The sequence below is a fragment of the Triticum dicoccoides genome, chromosome 3A, assembly GCF_002162155.2.
Source record: "Triticum dicoccoides isolate Atlit2015 ecotype Zavitan chromosome 3A, WEW_v2.0, whole genome shotgun sequence".
NCBI classification, from domain to species: domain Eukaryota; kingdom Viridiplantae; phylum Streptophyta; class Magnoliopsida; order Poales; family Poaceae; genus Triticum; species Triticum dicoccoides.
Window position 1 is genome coordinate 422,615,669 of NC_041384.1, and position 20,319 is coordinate 422,635,987.

A 20,319-nucleotide genomic window follows, 5' to 3' on the forward strand; every position below is an offset into this window, starting at 1 on the left:
ACGCCACAGCCAAGCCTTTATCCGAGTCGTTCAATTACCCACCTCAGCTTTTCATGCGAGGTGGTTTCCTTGGCACGTCTTGTTAAAGCAGAGATCGTGTCCCCTTATTACGGGATTCTCATCAATACGGGCGTGGGGAACCCAACCGCTTCTAGGACTCCCAGATCATAGGCAAGTCCAAACGGACACGGGGAGGACGCTTGATATCCACCCTTCTTTATAAAGGGGCAAAGCTTCTACTTTTCCCTTCCGTGCTCAATCGAATCCTTCCCCCACCTCAAGCTCAAACGCCCGAAGCTCAGGTCAGGTGCTCCGAACCTTCAGTCATGTCTGGATCCAGCCTTCAAGGCCGATGGATGCCCTCCACCGTCTCGGAAGAGGACATGAAAAAGTTGAGAGAGGCCAGGTATCTGACCACCCAAATATCGCATCGGCTGCCTCCCCAGGGGCAGACCGTCCCCTCTCCCAAACCCAATGAGTGCGTCGTGTTTGTCCCCCACTTCCTCCGAGGTCTAGGTTTTGCACTGGATCCTTTCGTCAGGGGCTTGATGTTTTATTACGGGCTAGACTTCCATGATCTAGCTCCGGACTCCTTCCTGCATATCACGACTTTTGTTGTCATATGCGAGGCCTTCCTCCGGGTTACCCTCCACTTTGGTTTATGGCTCAAGACCTTTGAAGTAAAGCCGAAGATGATCGAGGGGCAACATGTAGAGTGTGGAGGCGCCTCAATACGCAATATGGCAGGAGCTCCGTGGCCCAAAGGTTCCATCCCAGAGGTGTCTGCATTGTGGCAACAGGAGTGGTTCTACATCACGACTCCTAGAAGCGCCAAGTGGGCGGCCGCCCCCGTTTTTCGCTCAGGCCCTCCGCCACGACTAATGTCATGGATCAGCAGAGGACTGAGCTGGGGTCCAGCCAAGGACGTGCCCTTATTACAAAGCCGCATTCGAGATCTCTTCGACGAAGATCTCAGTTTGGTCGCGGTAATACAAGTTATGCTGGTCCGTCAAGTCCAGCCTTGCAAACGTCGGCCTCTTCGCTTGTGGGAGTTCAATCCCGAGGGTCCGCGTGCCATTCAAAATTTTCTCGGCCTGACGCACGAGGATATGTATAAGTTATTCTTCGGACCTCAAGTAGAGTGTCTGGAATTCACCGAGGACGTGGGCGTGAATCGTAACCGCGCCGCCGAACAGGTAAGAATCTTCCGGCTGAACATATTATCTCTCCTTCTTTACGAAGTTATTCCTGAGAGTTTGCTTTTTTGACCAGGACTGGCTAGCAAAGGCGAAGTTGATTTGGTGTTCGGCCCCCCTCCCTGAGGGTTTGGAGAATCCGGTATTGGAAAAGATGCTCCAGGTCGCACCTTGCCCGGATCCGTTGAAGGAAGACACTGTGGAGGATAATACGGGCGGATGCGAGCCCCCAACGCTGCCTATTCTAACCGAGGGAGCGAGCGTCTCCGTGAAGGAAGACAACCAGAAGAGGAAAAGGACCGCGGCCGGGAGTTGAGAAGCCGAAGCTTCCAAACGGGAGAAGAAATCTTCCGCCGGGGGCCCTACCTTGGGGGGCGTTGCTGCCGCACAAAGTCCGCGGGGGGATCAATTCTCCCGGGAATCGTAAGTGACCCGAAAACTTTAATAGTACAGATATGCCATCCCTTTCTTCTGAGAAAATAACCACTGCATACATTTGTGCAGTTCGGGCCTTAGCCCCTGTCAAATGAGCTCGTCTTCAGGGGATATTCTTCCAGAGATGATGGAGAGCGAGACGCCTCCTCCAGACTCCTCCGCTCTGGAAGCGGGCGACCCTAAAGTGTCATCGCGGAGGGCCTCTCCGAGTTCGGAGAGGCCAGAAGGTGATCCTATTGATCCCCGAGGCTCCCCATGTCCGGCTCCCGAAGAGAGTAGACAAAAGAGTCCGGTGCCGTCTAGTGTGCAATCGGACGTTCTGAGGGAGTTGGTGGGGCGAGCGGCCATCTCAGACGATCATCGTGTGCTGATGAATATGGTGATGGAGAGGATATCGTCCGCCGAAAGCGGTTTTCATGAAGCTTTTATGATTCTACCGACAGGCTTTGAGGTACGTAAAAAACGAATGTGTAATAGTCCTGCACATGCTAGGTGTGCCCTGTGTATATAGTAGCCCCTGAGACTCTGGTTGTCGTCGGAAACGATGACAAACAGAGGATCATATTCCCAGGTAATAACCATACTGCCTTTATGTGCAGGAGATGGAAGCTCCAGTGGCCAGCCGGACGAGCCAGTTTGCCCGTTTAGAACAGTGGTTGGATGCGGCAGATGCCGACATCGAGCTTGTTAACAGAAGGCTTGACGAGGCGCAGGGTAAGTATCCTTGTATGGTAAACGCCAAATAGGAAGAGTATGATGCCAGTGTTTTTAACATGTTATGACTGCAGATGGAGCTGCCACTGTTGAAGCCTTGCAGGCGGAACTTGCCCGAGCCAAGGAACAAGCAAGATTGGGTAATGCGGCTGCTTTGAAGGCGGCCGAAGAGTTGCGAGCCGAGAAGGACGCACATGGCGAGAGCCAGAAGAAGATGGCCAATATGGCCGTAGAATTAAAAGCCGCCATAGACCGTTGCCGGGCTCTTGAAAAGGAAAACCAGGCGAAGGCATCGGACCTTGAGAAGGCTGCTATAACGGGAAAAGACCTCCGCTCTGATATGAGGGCAAAGAATGAGGAGCTGCGGGAAGTCGGGGATATTGTAGCCGGGAAGTCCTTTGTGCTGCAGAGGAAGTATGGAGATCCACGGTATGCCCCTGTGGATCGGCTGTGGAGTTCGGAGGATGCGTATATGGATTTGGCGGCGAGCGCTGCCAATGCGGCCAAGTACTTCCAGAGTCATACGGACCGCGAAGTAGACCAGCTATTTTGGAAGCAATTCCTTTCTCCCGAGCGTCCGCTTTCATTGACGGACCAATTAGCCGAATGGGCCGAACTGAATAGGTTGTCCGGACTCTCCATGAGGTCTGTTGTGGATCAGCTATGGCCTGGAAGGTCGAAACCGAGCAGCTATTTCAGCTTGGTGCAGCAGGTCCTCGATGTGGTGCCACACATAAATGCGATGAAGAGGTCGGCGTGCATAGAAGGCACACGGATGGCCTTTGCCCGTGCTAAAGCATACTGGGCAGAGATGGATGCTACCACTGTTGCAGCGCAGGATTCGGCCATAGGTCGAAGGGCTGCTGAGCACTACTTTGAGGAAGTACTTGAGGGTGCTCATTTGATAGAGACCCAATGCTCAAAAAATATTATGTTTGAGTGACATGTAATCTCATTGTAAGCGAAATGCTTTTATAAATTTTTATGAGGCTACTTTTATACTTTTGCCTGAAAGTAATGTGATGCCTCCTGGGCAGCCGTTTATGTATACATGAGTATAACCTGAAAGATTGCAGTCGTCAGCTTCAACCCCCACGCATATAATGCGGAGGTGTTCGCAGAAACACGCGTTCACACTTAACCCAATGTATTGGTCCTATTAAGGAGGTGATAGCGGAGCAAGCGAGGCTACCGGACTATAATGCTTTAACACTTTCACTTAGCCATAGGAGTTTGACAATGGGGCTACTAGATAGCCCCTGGTGGCTCTGCACTCTCCCGATCCCAGGGTGCGTATATGCCTGGCCGGAAAGCGGCCCTTCGTTAAAGCGGAGGAATTCTAACATTCCCATGAGTCATCGAGTGGTTGACTAGTCTCATGCTAGATCATGACAGTCAATTTTTGGCTTTCTCTACTGAGGTGCTCGTCTGGATAAACCAGGGCACAATCGCAGTAGTTCTCCTGGTGCTACCTTAGCCGGTAAAGCGGAACGTAAGGCACCAAAACGCAGGAGCCGGGCAAACCCAACATTTGACCAAAGACAATGATTCGGAGCTGATGCATATAGAGCCAAACTCGCGACGCCGAACACTCCGTAAGGTATTCGGTCTTTGTGGTATAAACCGGGCCTGAAGAATGGTCTTTGTAAGAAGCCCCTTGTGTCCAGGTACGTGCATTGTTCTGGCGTGGCCACATGCCAAGACGTCAGCATCCTACTCGACAGTGGATATGTATCAACAAGAGACAGTAAAAAAGGTTTACGCAGGGTCTTAATCTAAAAATAATCCTTGGGTCGGGTCCCTGCTGCACGTCTGTGCCTGTGTCTCCGTTGTGTCGTATGCTGGATGGGTGTAGGACGATGATCATCTATAAAAGAGAGGAATTTAGGTGAAAAGGTTGTCGTGCAAAAGGATAGTTTTCTAAAGAAACCATGCATAATTCAAGATAAGAAGAAATCGCCACTCGTCTATGTGCGTTGAGCCCCTTGTACTTTTGAAAGATAGGGGTGTGACCGTTTATTTGATATGAGTAGAGGCGCCGGACTTGATTAGTTGTGACTGGGGTCTTGACGACCTATTGGATGCTTTTGCTAGTCCGGGCGCCTTTATTGTGCGGCTACTAAGGCAGCCTCACTCTCTTCGGCGCGCAGAGATCGCTTGATACTTCCGTGCACTGAAATGATGCCACGAGGACCGGGCATCTTGAGTGTTAGGGAGGCGTAGTGTGGTATTGCATTAAAGCGAGCGAAAGCTTCGCGTCCGAGTAGTGCTTGATACCCACTTTTAAACAGAGCGACGTGGAAAGTTAAATGCCCGTGACGAAAGTTATCGGGGGAGCCGAATATAACTTGTAGTAGGAGGGAGCCCGTACAACGAGCCCCTGGGCCTGACGTTACTCCTTTAAAGGTAGTATTGCTATGGCGAATCTGTGTTGGGTCTAACCCCATCCCACGGATTGTATCTTGATATATTAGGTTTAGGCTACTGCCGCCATCCATCAAGACTCATGTGAAGTGGTATCCGCCAATTACTGGGTCTAATACCAGGGCAGCCCATCCTTCATGCCGGGTACTTGATGCGTAATCGCGATGGTCGAAGGTGATCGGTTGGGACGACCAGTGGCGGGACTTCGCGGTGACAGGCACTTGGGTATATTTTTCAGGGAATGCCGCATTGTTTTTTCTCTTGATCATGTGTAACACGTTTACTGTTTTGACTTTGGGTGGAAATTTCTTTTGTCCCCCCTTGTCTTGCTTGGGAGGGTCGTCCTCGTCTTCACTTGGTGTATCCTCCCCCTTGTGTATGGCATTAAGCTTGCTGGACTGCTTGAAGACCCAACATTCTCTGTTCGTATGATTAGCAGGTTTGCTAGGTGACATACTTGGTCCAGGATTTTGTTGAGGCTGGACAGTTCATCCCTGGTGCCTTTGGAGGGCGGCTTTTGGTTTGACCAAGGGACTTTGAATCCGGCGTTTACTGTCGTGCCCTTCGTGCTGTCTTATTTATTCCGGCGTTTGTTATTGCTGTTGCACCGTGATTTCCCTTTTTCATCTCTAACTTCAGATGTACTGGGTCGGTGGTGCTGCATCTGGCTAGCCAGCTGTCCTCACCTGCGCAAAAGCGGGTCATGAGGTTTGTTAATGCGGCCATCGTTCTCGGCTTGTTTTGGCCGAGTTGTCTGGCGAGCCATTCGTCGCGGACGCTATGCTTAAAAGCCGCTAAGGCTTCGGCGTCCGGACAGTCGACAATCTGGTTCTTTTTAGTAAGAAACCTATTCCAAAGCTTTCGGGCTGACTCTCCGGGCTGTTGAGTTATGTGACTCAGGTCATCCGCATCCGTAGGTCAGACATACGTCCCTTGAAAGTTTGCCCGAAAGGCGTCTTCGAGCTCTTCCCAACTTCCAACGGAGCTTTTGGGGAGGCCTTTGAGCCAGTGACAAGCTGGCCCTTTGAGTTTGAGAGGTAAGTACTTGATGGCATGGAGATTATCCCCTCGAGCCATATGTATATGGAGGATATAGTCCTCAATCCAGACCCCAGGGTCTGTTGTTCCGTTGTATGCCTCTATGTTTACGGGCTTGAATCCCTCTGGGAATTCGTGGTCCAGCACCTCATTGGTGAAACATAGGGGGTGTGCGGCACCCCTGTAGCTGGGTGTACCGCGTTGTTCGGATGTTTGTTGTGTTGCATTGTATGCTGGGGCGCGCTTGCGTGGTCCATAGATGGATCTTGTTGCACCGTCCTTTGGGTGCGAGCCCTCACATGGGTCGCGTGTTGTATTGTGAGCGGCGTTGCACCGTTCTGCGGTGGTAGAGGGGTCATTTATCCGACCAGGGGGCTGCTTTGATATTTGGTTGTGGGGGGTCTGAGGCCTCCTCATCGAATTCGGGTAGCAGCTTCTGCTTTGGGTAGCTCTTGGCGGGGCGATTGTTGCCGTACCTTGCTACGGTGTTGAGTATCTTGCTCCATCTGAATCGGAGCATGTCTTGCGCGGCCTTGAGCCTTCGCTTCTGCTTTTTAAGGTCCTCGCGGTGGCAACGAGCCTTTTATGGGCATTCTACTGCTCTGGGTGCCTGTCCGGCATTATGTCGTCCGGACCATTATCCCTGATAGGATTTGTTTGTTCAGTTTGATTATCCGGATTGCCATTGTTCGGCAGCGGTTCGCCCTGCTCCAGCGCTGGGTCTGTGTGATCGCTATTTCTGTCGAGGCGGGTTTTGGGGCGGCGCTTGCGTCGCCACTTTGACTGCTTTTTGAGGAAACAATCCTTCGGTGCGTCCCTCCGCTCCTCATCGTCATATTTTGGTGCGTCCACCATGTATACGTCGTATGACGAGGTGGCGCTCCAGGGCTCAATAGGCGCTGGTTCTTTATAGTCTCCTTCATCGGCGTCCATACCGTCAATGTCGTCGGAGTCGAAGTCGAGCATGTCGGTTAAATCGTCGACGGTGACTACCAAGTGGGTGGTGGGTGGGCTTTGAACTTCTCCATCATCCGAATCCCAACCTTGCTGACCGTAGTCCGGCCAGGGCTCTCCTAATAGAGAGAGAGACTCTAGTGTCTTCAGAATATCGCCAAAGGGCGAGTGCTGAAAGATGTCCGCGGTAGTAAACTCCATGATCGGCGTCCAATCGGATCCGATTGACAGGGGCGCGGGGGGTTCGGAGTCCGGAGAGGAGTCCGGCTCCTCGGAGTCACGAGTCTCGCGGAGTGCGGGGTTGGTGTTCGGCTCGATCGCCGTTGGGATCTCAGCCCCCGAGGCGGCGTCCAACCGCCCGTCCTCGATCAGCGTGGCCGGCTCCGAACTAGGGGTCGGAGCCGACGCGGGTGCGGCCTCCAGGGCACTGCTCGGTGGTAGAGCTAGATCATGCTCGTCATGACAGTGCGGCGCGCTTGGCAGTGGTTCGAATCCGTCGAAGATCAAGTCCCCGCGGATGTCGGCCGTGTAGTTTAAACTTCCGAATCTGACCTGACGGCCATGGGCGTAGCTTTCAATTTGCTCTAGATGGCCAAGTAAATCGGCCCGTAGTGCGAAGCTGCCAAAGACGAAGATCTGTCCGGGGAGGAAGGTCTCACCCTAGACTGCATCGCCATTGATGATCGTAGGAGCCATCGGGCCTGACGGCGACGGCACAGAGGAACTCTCAATGAAAGCACCAATGTTGGTGTCAAAACCGGTGGATCTCGGGTAGGGGGTCCCAAACTGTGCGTCTAGGCCGGATGGTAACAGGAGGCAGGGGACACGAAGTTTTACCCAGTTTCGGGCCCTCTCGATGGAGGTAAAACCCTATGCCCTACTTGATTAATATTGATGGTATGGGTATTACAAGAGTTGATCTACCACGAGATCAGAGAGGCTAAACCCTAGAAGCTAGCCTATGGTATGATTGTTGATGTGTATGTTGTCCTACGGACTAAAACCCTCCGATTTATATAGACACCGGAGAGGGTTAGGTTTACATAGAGTCGGTTACAATGGTAGGAGATCTGATCGTACGTATCTTGAAGCTTGCCTTCCGCGCCAAGGAAAGTCCCTTCCGGATGCGGGACAGAGTCTTCAATCTTGTATCTTCATAGCCCGGTAGTCCGGCGGAAGGTATAGTTCGGCTATCCGAAGACCCCCTAATCCAGGACTCCCTCAAGGATCCTGGCCGAACCACGTCCGGCAGGATTGGGATGCGGATGACAAAGAAATTTGCCGCCCACCCACCACCCACTTAGTAGCAACTGTCGATGACTTAACCGATATGCTCGACTTCGACTCTGAAGACATCGACGGTATGGACGATGGTGCGGGAGTCGAAGAGGAACCACTGCCCCCAGGGCACTAAACAGCCACCTCATCATACGACATATACACGATGGACACACCCAAAGAAGGCAATGGCGACGAGACAACGGAGGATGACCCCTCCAAGAAGCAACCCAAGCGCCGGCGTCAGCGGCGCCACTCTAAGTCCCGCCAAGGCAAAAGTGGTGATACTGGCACCAGAGATAATAGCACTCCGGATAGTGCCGAAGACAACAACAATCCCCTCCAGCAAGATTTAGAGCAGGAGGATGGAGGAGCCAGCCCTCCTGAGAGGGCGGCAGATGGAGAGGCGGAGGATGATAATTACATGCCTCCCTCAGAAGACGAGGCAAGCCTCGGCGATGACGAATTCGTGGTGCCAGAGGATCCCGTCGAACAAGAGCGCTTCAAGCGCCGGCTTATAGCCACGGCAAATAGCCTTAAGAAAAAGCAGCAGCAGCTTCAAGCTGATCAAGATTTGCTAGCTGACAGATGGACCGAAGTCCTGGCGGCCGAGGAGTATAAACTTGAACGCCCCTCCAAGAGTTACCCAAAGTGCAGGTTGCTACCCCGACTGGAGGAGGAAGCACCAAAACCTACATCCCCAGCGAATGACGCGGCTGATCGGCCACCTCGTGGCTGCGACAGAGAGACATTCCAGCCAAAAGCTCAGCCCGCACCCCGACGTCATTCAAATAAAAAGGCAGGGGGAAATACGCCAGACCTGCGAGATGTATTGGAGGACAAAGCAAAACATGCAAGATCGATCTATGGATCATGAGGGTGCACCACTATGCGAGACGATAATCATCACATCGGATACAGTAAAAGTAAGTCCGGCCGGGCCGAACACAGTGGGCAAGACTCATTCGAGCTGCATCGCGATATAGCCCAGTACAGAGGCACCGCACACCCCTTATGCTTCACAGACGAAGTGATGGATCATCAAATCCCAGAGGGTTTCAAACCCGTAAATATAAAATCATACGATGGCACAACAGATCCTGCGGTATGGATCGAGAATTTCCTCCTGCACATCCACATGGCCCACGGTGATGACCTACACGCCATCAAATACCTCCCACTCAAACTCAAAGGACCAGCTCGGCATTGGCTCAACAGCTTGCCTGCAGAGTCCATTGGCTGTTGGGAAGATCTGGAAGCCGCATTCCTCAACAACTTTCAGGGCACTTATGTACGACCACCAGATGCCGATGACTTGAGCCACATAATTCAGCAGCCAGAGGAATCGGCCAGGCAATTCTGGACACGGTTCCTAACAAAGAAAAATCAAATTGTCGACTGTCCGGATGCAGAGGCCCTCGCAGCTTTCAAGCACAACATCCGCGACGAGTGGCTAGCCCGGCACCTTGGTCAGGAAAAGCCAAAATCTATGGCAGCCCTCACGACACTCATGACCCGCTTTTGTGCAGGAGAAGACAGCTGGCTGGCTCACAGTAATAACATATCAAAGAACCATGGTACTTCGGATACCAAGGACGACAATGGCAGGTCACATCGCAACAAACATAAGCGCCGCATTAACAGCGACAATACCGAGGATACGACAGTCAATGCCGGATTCAAAGGCTCTAAACCCAGTCAGCGAAAAATGCCATTTAAGAGAAGCACCCCGGGCCCGTCCAGTTTGGACCGTATACTCGATCGCTCATGTCAAATACACAGCACCCCCGACAAGCCAGCCAATCACACCAACAGGGACTGTTGGGTGTTCAAGCAGGCCGGCAAGTTAAATTCCAAAAACAAAGATAAGGGGTCACATAGCGATGACGAGGACGAGCCCCGGCAGCCGAACATCGGAGGACAGAAGAGGTTCCCCCCACAAGTGCGGACAGTGAACATGATATACGCAACCCACATCCCCAAGAGGGAGCGGAATCGTGCGCTCAGGGACGTATATGCGTTGGAGCCAGTCGCCCCCAAGATCAACCCATGGCCCTCCTGTCCGATCACCTTTGATCGTAGGGACAACCACACTAGCATCCGTCATGGCGGATTCACTGCACTGGTCCTAGACCCAATCATTGACGGATTTCACCTCACTCTAGTCCTAATGGACGGCGGCAACAGCCTGAACCTGCTTTATCAGGACACAGTGCACAAAATGGGTATAGACCCCTCAAGGATCAAACCCACTAAAACGACCTTTAAAGGCGTCATACTAGGTGTAGAGGCCCATTGCACAGGCCCAGTCACACTGGAAGTGGTCTTCGGATCTCCAGATAACTTCCGAAGCGAAGAGTTAATCTTCGACATAGTCCCGTTCCGCAGTGGCTACCATGCACTGCTCGGGCGAACCGCATTTGCAAGATTCCATGCGGTACCGCATTATGCATATCTCAAGCTCAAGATGCCAGGACCTCGGGGGTTCAGGACAGTCAATGGAAACGCAGAGCGCTCTCTCCGCATAGAGGAGCACACTGCGGCCCTCGTAGCAGAAGCACAAAGCAGCCTCTTAAGGCAATCCACTAGTTCGGCGATTAAGGACCCAGACACCTTCAAGCGCGCCCGGAGTAATCGGCAACAGGACCACCTGGCATGTTCCGAGCTCGCATAGCAATGCGGCCCCCACCCCGGTCCCTGCCAAATAGCAAAATCCGTGCCACGCGTACATAATTACGCATTAAAAATTCCATGGGCACAGGCGGGGAGGGGGGCACGACGGCGGCACGCCCCAAGTCGCGGCTTAAACCACACTAGGGGCTTCCCGCTTTGTTATTTTTCTCTTTTAGGACTTCAATCTCTAGAAACCCTGTCCGGCAGCGCGGTAGCCGAACACATGATGCAGCATCCAAGGAGGCAGAAAGCTACATCACACCACGGAACTCCCAGGTGGATTACGATAACGAGTGAAATATTTGCTTTAATACTATTCCTCAGCTTGCCCTTGGAAGGGACATGTCAAACAGTCCTACCTTTTGCTTATCGCACTACTTGTATCATTCTGCTTTAACGCACCTATTTGAATAAAAAATGCATAGCATTAAGACTATTATTGCATTCTTCTTTATATATATATATGTGTGTGTGTTCATTCATGACATCCAGCACCTGTACATTCTGGTACGGCCAATACACTAGGGGCTTAAGCATACCCCATAATACGGTGTGAGAAGTCCGAACACTTTCGATAGTTCGGCACCCCGAACTTATAGCATTATATGCATCAGCTCCGAATCATGTCTTGGGTCAATAGTTGGGTTTGCCCGGCTCCCATGTTTTGGGACCTTACGTTCCGCTATATCGGCTAAGGTAGCACTGGGAGAACTACTGCGATTGTGCCCTAGTTCTGCTGGGCTAAGAACCTCAGTAGAGAAAGCTAAAACTAACTGTCATGATAAGGCGAGAGACTGGTCGATGTTGTCGGCGTTCTGGGAACGGGGGTCCCCATACTTGCTTGCCTGCGGCCTGCGGCGTGGCTCAAAGTGGGCCCAGCGCGGCCATCTTCACCAACACAAACCCAAGACACTCGCGAGGGGCCAAGCCTCGCGGGGCGGATGACGCGGAGCTTCTTCAGCCACGGCCTCGTCAGGCTGGCTCGTGAGGAGCCGAAGAGATTAAGGCGGGGTACCTCACGAGGTGCCCGCGACGCAAGCCATGACGACCAAGGGCGCCAGGCGGGTGTCAGCCCATGCAGTGTCCTCCTTTCCTCTTTGGTGCAAAGGGGGCAAGCGCAGCCGTGGAGTACCGAGGCATCAGGCAAAGGTTGCTGTTTCGGTGCAACAAGACCAAGACCGGAAGGACTGCAAGACAGAGGTCATCGTGGAGCCCAAGACGGCGTCACCACCAGAGCTTTGTGCAGGCGAAGACTACTTTTGTCAGGATAGCTGGTACTGGCTGCCCCCTTCAAATTAGCCCTCCATTGTTGGCTCCCTTCCCGCTCGATATTTACGAAGAGGACCGGGGCCTCTATAAATAGGACCAACCACCCACATAGCAAAGGGGGTTTCTAGAGAGGAGGTTCTTTAGAGAGGGGTTCGATCAGAGAGAGAGAGATAGAGAAGGGTGACTGAACTCCACCCAGCAGTTCATCCCCCCAGCCAAGAACAGACCCTCGCGAGGCTGTTCTTCCTTGTATTGTTCATCATCATTAGCCCAAGAGGCAATCCACCACACCACACACTGGAGTAGGGTATTACACCACAATGGTGGCCCGAACCAGTATAAACCTCGTGTCCCTTGTGTTGTTCTTTCCATAGTTTAGATCTTAGCGAGGCGGAGGGGTGCAGGTAGGTAGGAAGCGAAATCTCCGCGCGCACCTCAGTGTTCGAACCTCAAGGGTCTGCCGGAACCCGAAATCCTACATTTGGCGCGCCAGGTAGGGGTGCGCCGAGATTCGTCTTCCACCACCCCGTTCTCCTCCGACCATCACGCCCATGTCTGACGCTCGTCGGGCCCGCGCCGAGCGCCGGGCCGCTCTCGCTTCCCGCGTCGCCCAGACGGCCCCTGTCGGCGGGCGTCCTCGCCGTTCCCCGTCACCTGCCGTCAACACCGCCACCGGCCCGGCGGGGGACGAGCAGCAAGCATCGTCTCAGCATCCGTCCATGCGGCAAGACGGCCGCACCGCAACTGCCTTGCTCACCCCAGCTGGTTCTTCGTCCCGCGCGCTCCGCGCGCCCATGGAGGCTCGGGCTGCACTCATCGCGGCAAACGAGCTCCTGCGCTACCGTCCCGTCGACGACGTCTATGAAGAATGGCTCGACCGCGTCGCAGGGGGCTCTCCTGCGCCGTCCGTTCTGCTGCACCGCACCCCGCCACGCGCGGCCGATGAAGCTCCGGCAGCGCCCCGGCCGCCTCCTCCTCATGAAGGCGCCATGGCTCCAAGGTGCGTGGCCCCTGGGCGGAACCCGCTCCGTCAGGTGCCAGCGCGGCAAGAGCAGAGCTGTCAAGAAGTCCCTCGCCCGCAAGAAGCTGCCCGGGCGCTCCCTGCTCCAGCACGTCGCGACCATGCCCCTGCTCCCGCGCGTCAAGACCCCGCGCTGCTCCCAGCTGTAGCTGTGGAGACATGCAAGACCAAGCTCCCCATCACCAAAGGCCTCCCGTGGCCACAGCAGGCTGCCACGCCTTCACCGCCGAGCTACGCAGCGTCGCGTGGCCCGGCAAGTTCAAGCCAGACCTGCCTCCTCGCTATGACTGCATGGCTGACCCTGCGGAGTTCCTCCAGCTCTACGAGCTGGGCATCGAGGCTGCCAACGGAGACGAGAAGGTCATGGCGAACTGGTTCCCCATGGCGCTCAAGGACAGGGACCGCACCTGGCTCCTGAACCTGGCTCCAGGCACAATCTCCTCCTGGGACGAGGTGCGCACCCGCTTCATCGCCAACTTCCAAGGCACTCGCGACCGGCCACCCGCCGTGAGCGACATGCGCCGCATCAAGCAACAGCCCGGGGAGACCCTGCAGAAGTACATCCAGCGCTTCAACAACGCACGCCTCAAGATTCCCAAGGTGACTGAGGAGGCCATCATCTCAGCCTTCTCCGACGGCGTGCGCGACGTCAAGATGAAGGAGGAGCTGGCGATGCATGAAGACCTGTGCACTACCTTGGAGCTGTTCAACCTGGCAACCAAGTGCGCCAGGGCCGAGGAAGGGCATCTCTCCCTCCTCGAGCTGCCTGCCGCAGACCCAGAAGAGAAGAAGCCCAAGGCCAAGGATGTGAAGCGCAAGGGGGCTGCCATGCTCGCGGCAGAACCAGACACCAAGCGGTGCAGAGATCAGCCCGAACCTTCCAAGGGCAGCCGGTACTGTGTGTACCACGACCTCCACACCCACAACACCAACGAATGTCAAGAGCTCCGAGCCGTGCGAGAAGGAAGGATCGGCCGTCGCCCTGACCGCGGTGACCGGGGCTACGGTCGAGGAGGAAGGAACGTAGGACGCTGGGAAGACCGTGGCCCGCACCAAGGGTGGCGCGATCAGCCTCGCGAGGATCCCTGGCAAGACCCGCCTCGCGAGGGAGACTAGAGGGATCAGCCTCGCGAGGATCGCCCGCAAGGCAACGTAGGCCTCCCACCGCTGCCTCCGCAGCCAAGGAGAAATGAGGACCGCCACTAGGACGAGGGGCTGGGGGCTTCCAGGAGCCGCGCGCGATTGCCTGCATCCTGGGCAGGGCACAAGACCCAGCCTATCAATGCATCTTCAAGCAGTTCGCCCGCGAAGTGAACGCAGTCCTCCCCAGGCTAGAAGCCACGCACCCTCTTAGGTGGTCGGCGTGCGCCATCACGTTTAGCTCAGCAGATCAGCTCAAGTGTGCGGCTACAGCCGGAATCCTCCCGATGCTTTGTTCCCGAATCGTCAGCAACGTGGTGGTCACCAAGACCCTCATCGATGGCGGGGCAGGGCTCAACATCCTGTCCGTGGAAACATTCAACAATCTCCAAGTACCCTACAACCAACTTCAGCCAACGAAGCCTTTCTCCGGTATCACCGACGGCTCCACGGTCCTGATTGGGCAGGTCCGCCTCCCTGTCACCTTCGGGGCACGCAACAACTACCGCACCGAGCTCATCGACTTCGACGTCGCTCACATTCGCCTGCCGTACAACGCCATCCTTGGGTACCCAGCGCTGGCCAAGTTCATGGCCGTAACTCACCACGGCTACAACATCCTCAAGATGCCAGGAAGCGGCGGAGTTATCACGGTGCCCTGTGAAGAGAAGGACGCGGTGTGTTCCCTGGAACGAGCCTTTCAGGCCGCGTCACTGGAAGACCCGGATCACGGAAGCAGGAGGCCTCCCGAGACCGCCCCTAAGAAGAAGAAGACATCGTCCAGCCCGACCACTCAGGAGGCAGGCCCCTCTGGGCCCGCGCCTGCCCAGGGGGAACCTCCTTCCATCGCACAGGAAAGCTCGCCCGGCGCCCTCCTTAGGCAGGGCTCGGGGGCTCTCCCCTGGAGGGCCACCGACCTAGCTAGGGTCACGAGGGAGGCGCTTGGGCACCACATGGAGGCGTGTTTCGAAGCACGTTTCCCTCAAGAAGGAGCAAGGCAAGGAGATCCAGACCCTCAGGAGTTCGTCAGCAAGGCCATTCAGGAGCTACAGGAGTCAAGAGTCATGAAAGGCGGCCGCCGCGTACCAGCAATGGCTCCCCATCCAGGCAAGGATGGTGGGCTACGCGTCTGCATCGACATACCAGGGCTCAACCGAGTCGCATCTCTGGAGCGCCTCTGGCCCTCGCGAGTGGGGCGCTGCGGAGGCCCACCCCACAGCTACGTTCGCATGCATTACGGCTTGCCGAACGTGGCTGCCACATACCAGCGCCTCACGAGGGGCATCACGGAGGCACGAGAGGCCAAGTGTTCCGCAGCCCTGGCGGGGATGGAGATGGTCCGTGAGGAGCCGCCAGCGCCTCCAGAGCTTCCCGAGGCCCCTGGGCCTCGGGGCTTGTGAGGATCAGCTCCCGCAGCCCACCGAGTCTGCTACACCAACGTTCCTTCGTCCTCAACGTCATCAGGTGACATCTTTCGAGTTTCATTTCCGGTTGGGAGTGCCCCCCAGGGCTGCATTATTCCCAGGCCGCGTGGGTCCATCCCTGCGGCTTGTATCCCTTTTTTATTTCATATTGTTAGCTTACCTTGTTGGGGGCGCCCCTCGGGCTGCATGATCCCCAAGTCGCTCGGTCCTGACCCAGTGATGTCCGCCTTCCCAGCATCTATTTGAACGAATCCACTCCTTCGCGGCTAATGTGTTTTACCTAGTTGCCTGCTCAGCTGACGCCAACTAACGGAGCTGCTCCCAAACGGCACGCTTGCGGATGGGTCCGTCCCTGCAACACCGACAAACCTGGATGGCTGAGCTCTGGCCGCGGCAGCCCCGCATAGCGTCACCTCGTCAAGCCTTCAGTGCCCCACTACCCCTCGGAAGCAACCAACGGCTGACTGTCAATTGTCATGGCAACCCCTTATATTTTCTATGATGGGTCTACATGATCTCTTAAAGGAGCTGCGTCAGGCGAGACTCTTGCGGTGTCCCCTCCACTCTCATCCGCGCGAACCGCTTGCACGTTAAAGGGGGGGTGCCCGAGCATCGCGACTCAGGGCTCCTACTGGCTCTCCAGCCCTCACCCTCTGGCCTTGACCACGGCATCGTGACCTGGCATACCAGCGACAGCTGAGACTTGCTCGAGGCCCGGGACCCGAGGACGTAGAGCAGAAAGGGGAGCAAAGGCGAGAGGGGAGAGACACACGAGGACCTCGCCGGGCAACCTCGCGCCTGCCGATGCACGAACCCGGCGACACACCAGAGAGCGGCCCCTGATTCTCGAGATAAGTCATCACCCGGAAGCACCAGCTACCGTGGCACCATCCCCACAATTAGTGTTGTCCTGTGTTAGTGATGCCGCTCTCCTTTCTCACCAAACGATGGCTGCTTGGGCGCCAAAGGGGACCTCCTGAGCATCGCGACTCAGGGGCTCTTACCGGACTCCGGGTCGCTCACCTCCTGGCCTTGACCACGGCATCGCGACCTGGCATACCAGCGACGGCTGAAGCTGCCTTGGGACTGGGACCTGTCGGCGCAGAGCACCAAGCCCTCATGAGGTTCGAAAGGGAGGACTGAGCTAAGACGAAATGAGCAACTCGCACAATTCTACGACAAGGGTTATATTAACAAAACAGGATCACAGGCACCTTGCAAACCCCCACGGGACACGTCTTTGATTCCTCGCAGGGAACAGATCCTAAAGGGACACAAACTATGCGCGCCCCAGCAGAAGACACCATCATCAACACTGGGCCGTCAAGCACCGGCGCCAACCCCATCCAGATCAGAGTCGGCGGCGGCCTGACGAGCCCGCCTTGCTCCAGGAGCGGAGCCGGTTCGGGGGCCCGTAGCTGTCGTCGCTCGTCTCCGGAGTCGCAAAGAGCTCGCCAGAGTCGCTGGAACCTCCTCCGCCTCCTCCGCCTGAGGAGCTGTCAAGGGAGCGGTCGGCGGGCCCGGTCCTCGCCGCAGCAGGGCCCCGGCCACCTCTCCCGGGGCAGCACTCCAGCCGGCGCCCGCTCGCATCAAAGACCTTGAAGAGCATCACCGAAGCACCGTCATAATCCAAGTGGATCGCGAAGACGCCCCTTGTCCTGCAAACCCGGGCGATCTCTCTCCAGCCCCGAGTCATGAAGACCTCGCCCGGGGCAACGACCGCGACCTCTGCCTCGGTTGCGAGGGTGCTGCAGCCGGCGTGCTGCAGCCAGAGCTCCAGGGGCTCCCCCTGCGGGGTGATGTTGGCGAAGAAGGGAGGAAGGCGAATCCAAGACTGAAGAGGAATGGCGACGTGGAGCATGAACTCTCGGGAGCATCCCTCGGTGTGGACCCCAGGGTGGACGACCCACTCCTTCGTAACTCGTCGGCGCCGACAGCGGCACCGCCCGTGGCGATCAGCATCAGCTCCTTCAGGGCCCTCTATGTGGGCGTACAAGGGAAGCGGGAACCCCGGCGGCGCCCGCTCGCACCAAGGCCTCGACACCACCTAAAGGGCCCCCTCGTCCGGGCCACGGGGGACAAGCCGTTTCTTCGGCGGGAGTGGGTCTGGTTCCTCTCGGGGAGCCTTTCCCTTCTCTGCGTCGAGAACCGGCGGATCGAAGCCATTGCAGCAAGACGGAGCAAGGACCGGGAAGAAGGAGAAGCAAGAAGGGATGGACTGGAAGGGCGCGCGCCGTTCCGTACTTATAACCGGCGAAGGCCAACCGCCGCCTTCCACGATTGCAGGTAATCATGACCCACTTTGCATGCAGGGACTTGTCCAATCCGTGCAGTTGCCGAGGCGCCATGGGGAAGTGGAGACGCCCACGTCCAATCAACCGCCACGCGGTACCCAAGGCCGCAGGCTGTTAGGGCCCGCGGCGCTTCGCTCTTGCCCTTCTGCCTCCCTGCACGGCCAAGTCCGGGCGCGCCTTGGGCCCGGGGGCTACTGTCGGCGTTCTGGGAACGGGGGTCCCCAGACTTGCCTGCCTGCGGCCTGCGGCGTAGCTCAAAGGGGGGCCCAGCGCGGCCCATCTTCACCAACACAAACCCAAGACCCTCGCGAGGGGCCAAGCCTCACGGGGCGGACGATGCGGAGCTTCCTCAGGCACGGCCTCGTCAGGCTGGCTCGTGAGGAGGCGGAGAGATCAAGGCGGAGTACCTCACGAGGTACCCGTGACGCAAGCCATGACGACCAAGGGCGCCAGGCGGGTGCCAGCCCATGCAGTGTCCTCCTTTCCTCTTTGGTGCAAAGGGGGCAAGCGCAGCCGCGGAGTACCGAGGCATCTGGCAAAGGTTGTCGTTTCGGTGCAACAAGACCAAGACCGGAAGGACTGCAAGACGGAGGTCATCGTGGAGCCCAAGACGGCGTCACCACCAGAGCTTTGTGCAGGTGAAGACTACTTTTGTCAGGATAGCTGGTACTGGCTGTCCCCCTTCAAATTAGCCCGCCATTGTTGGCTCCCTTCTCGCTCGATATTTGGGAAGAGGACCAGGGCCTCTATAAATAGGACCAGCCACCCACATAGCAAAGGGGGTTTCTGGAGAGGAGGTTCTTTAGAGAGGGGTTCGATCAGAGAGAGAGAGAGAGAGAGAGAGAGAGAGAGAGAAGGGTGACTGAACTCCACCCAGCAGTTCATCCCCCCAGCCAAGAACAGACCCTCGCGAGGCTGTTCTTCCTTGTATTGTTCATCATCATCAGCCCAAGAGGCAATCCACCACCCCACACACTGGAGTAGGGTATTACACCACAACGGTGGCCCGAACCAGTATAAACCTCTTGTCCCTTGTGTTGTTCTTTCCATAGTTTAGATCTTAGCGAGGCGGAGGGGTGCAGGTAGGTAGGAAGTGAAATCTCCGCACACACCCCAGTGTTCGAACCTCAAGGGTCTGCCAGAACCCGAAATCCGACAGATGTTCGAGAGGTTTCGAGTCCCTAAAGGCTCATGCCGCTTAGAGTGAGGAGTCGGCCCTGTCCGGCTTAAGGCATGTATCGCTGTCGGGTGGTTGGCTTATCATCGTGGGAGCCAATAAAACATCGCCGATGCCTGGAAACGGGATAAGGCGAAGACATGCACGCCGGCGAATCTTACCCAGCTTAAGGGCTCTCCGTGGAGATAACACCCCTAATGCTGCTCTGCGGGGTCTCCGCATGATCACTAGCTCGATGGGTAGCTACATAATGCTCCTTGAGCTGTTCGGTGAAAGGATGGAGGAGGGCCAGGCCAGCCCGCTCCTCTTCTCCTTGTGGTGTCTAAAATCTATCCAAAGAGTGATCTCCCCTGCATGGGAACCCTGGGGGGTTTATATAGGCCTACCCCCAGGGGTACAATGGTAATCCGGCTGGGCGTGGGCCCCAGCCGTCTGTGTCTATGCCCGCCGTCTTCTCCGCCGACTGGTAGGCCCGCCGGCTGCCGACCCTTTGGCCGACAGGCCGGCCCCACCGCTCGGGGGTCTTGTCGGGGGCTGGTTACCGTTACCTTTCCCCTGGTGACGATGGCTTTGTCGTGGTAAGCATGGCTACAGTGCCGTCACGAGGCGGCTCATCATTGTAGCCTTACCTTCTCTTGTCTCCTTAATGAAGCACCTCCTTGGAGGGAGAGAGCTGGCCGGCTGTTGGAAGCTAGCCATACCCTTGGCCGACCATGGGAAGCCTGGCCGCCTTCGGGATCAACCTGACGAGGGGGCCATCCACCCAAGGGTCGTATTGACCCCTCGCCGTGGGTGACGTCACGATCATCATGGCAACAGTGCTGCGCCGAACGGGGATGGCCGCCCCGTACAGTGCACTGTGGCCATGCGTGCACCGGGATTCGGGGGGTGGCAGGCTTTACTGTAGCCATGCCCCGTCTTGTCGCCGTTATGTGGGCACAGACTCTGAGGGTAAGATCTTAGCCACCTGCTGAGAGGCTAGCTCCTGGGAGTCGGCCCTTTTATGGCCGCCTTCTAGAAGTCAGCCTTCTCGTGGTCTTGTTTCTCAAGGATTTCAGGCCTGGGCTGCCTTTGCGCAGCCGGCTTGAGAGGTAGCCGGCTGGGGGAAGGCGGCCCCATGTCTTGGAAGCTTGGAGGCTTGATTAGCCTATAATTTTTTTCTGAAGTGCCAGGGGAAGCCGGCTAGGCTACCCGTGGTCATTTACTCCGACAGTAGTCCTCGAAGCTGGTTGGGCTCCGAGGTAGAAAAAAGTCGAGGAGCCCAGTCGGCTTCCTATCTTGA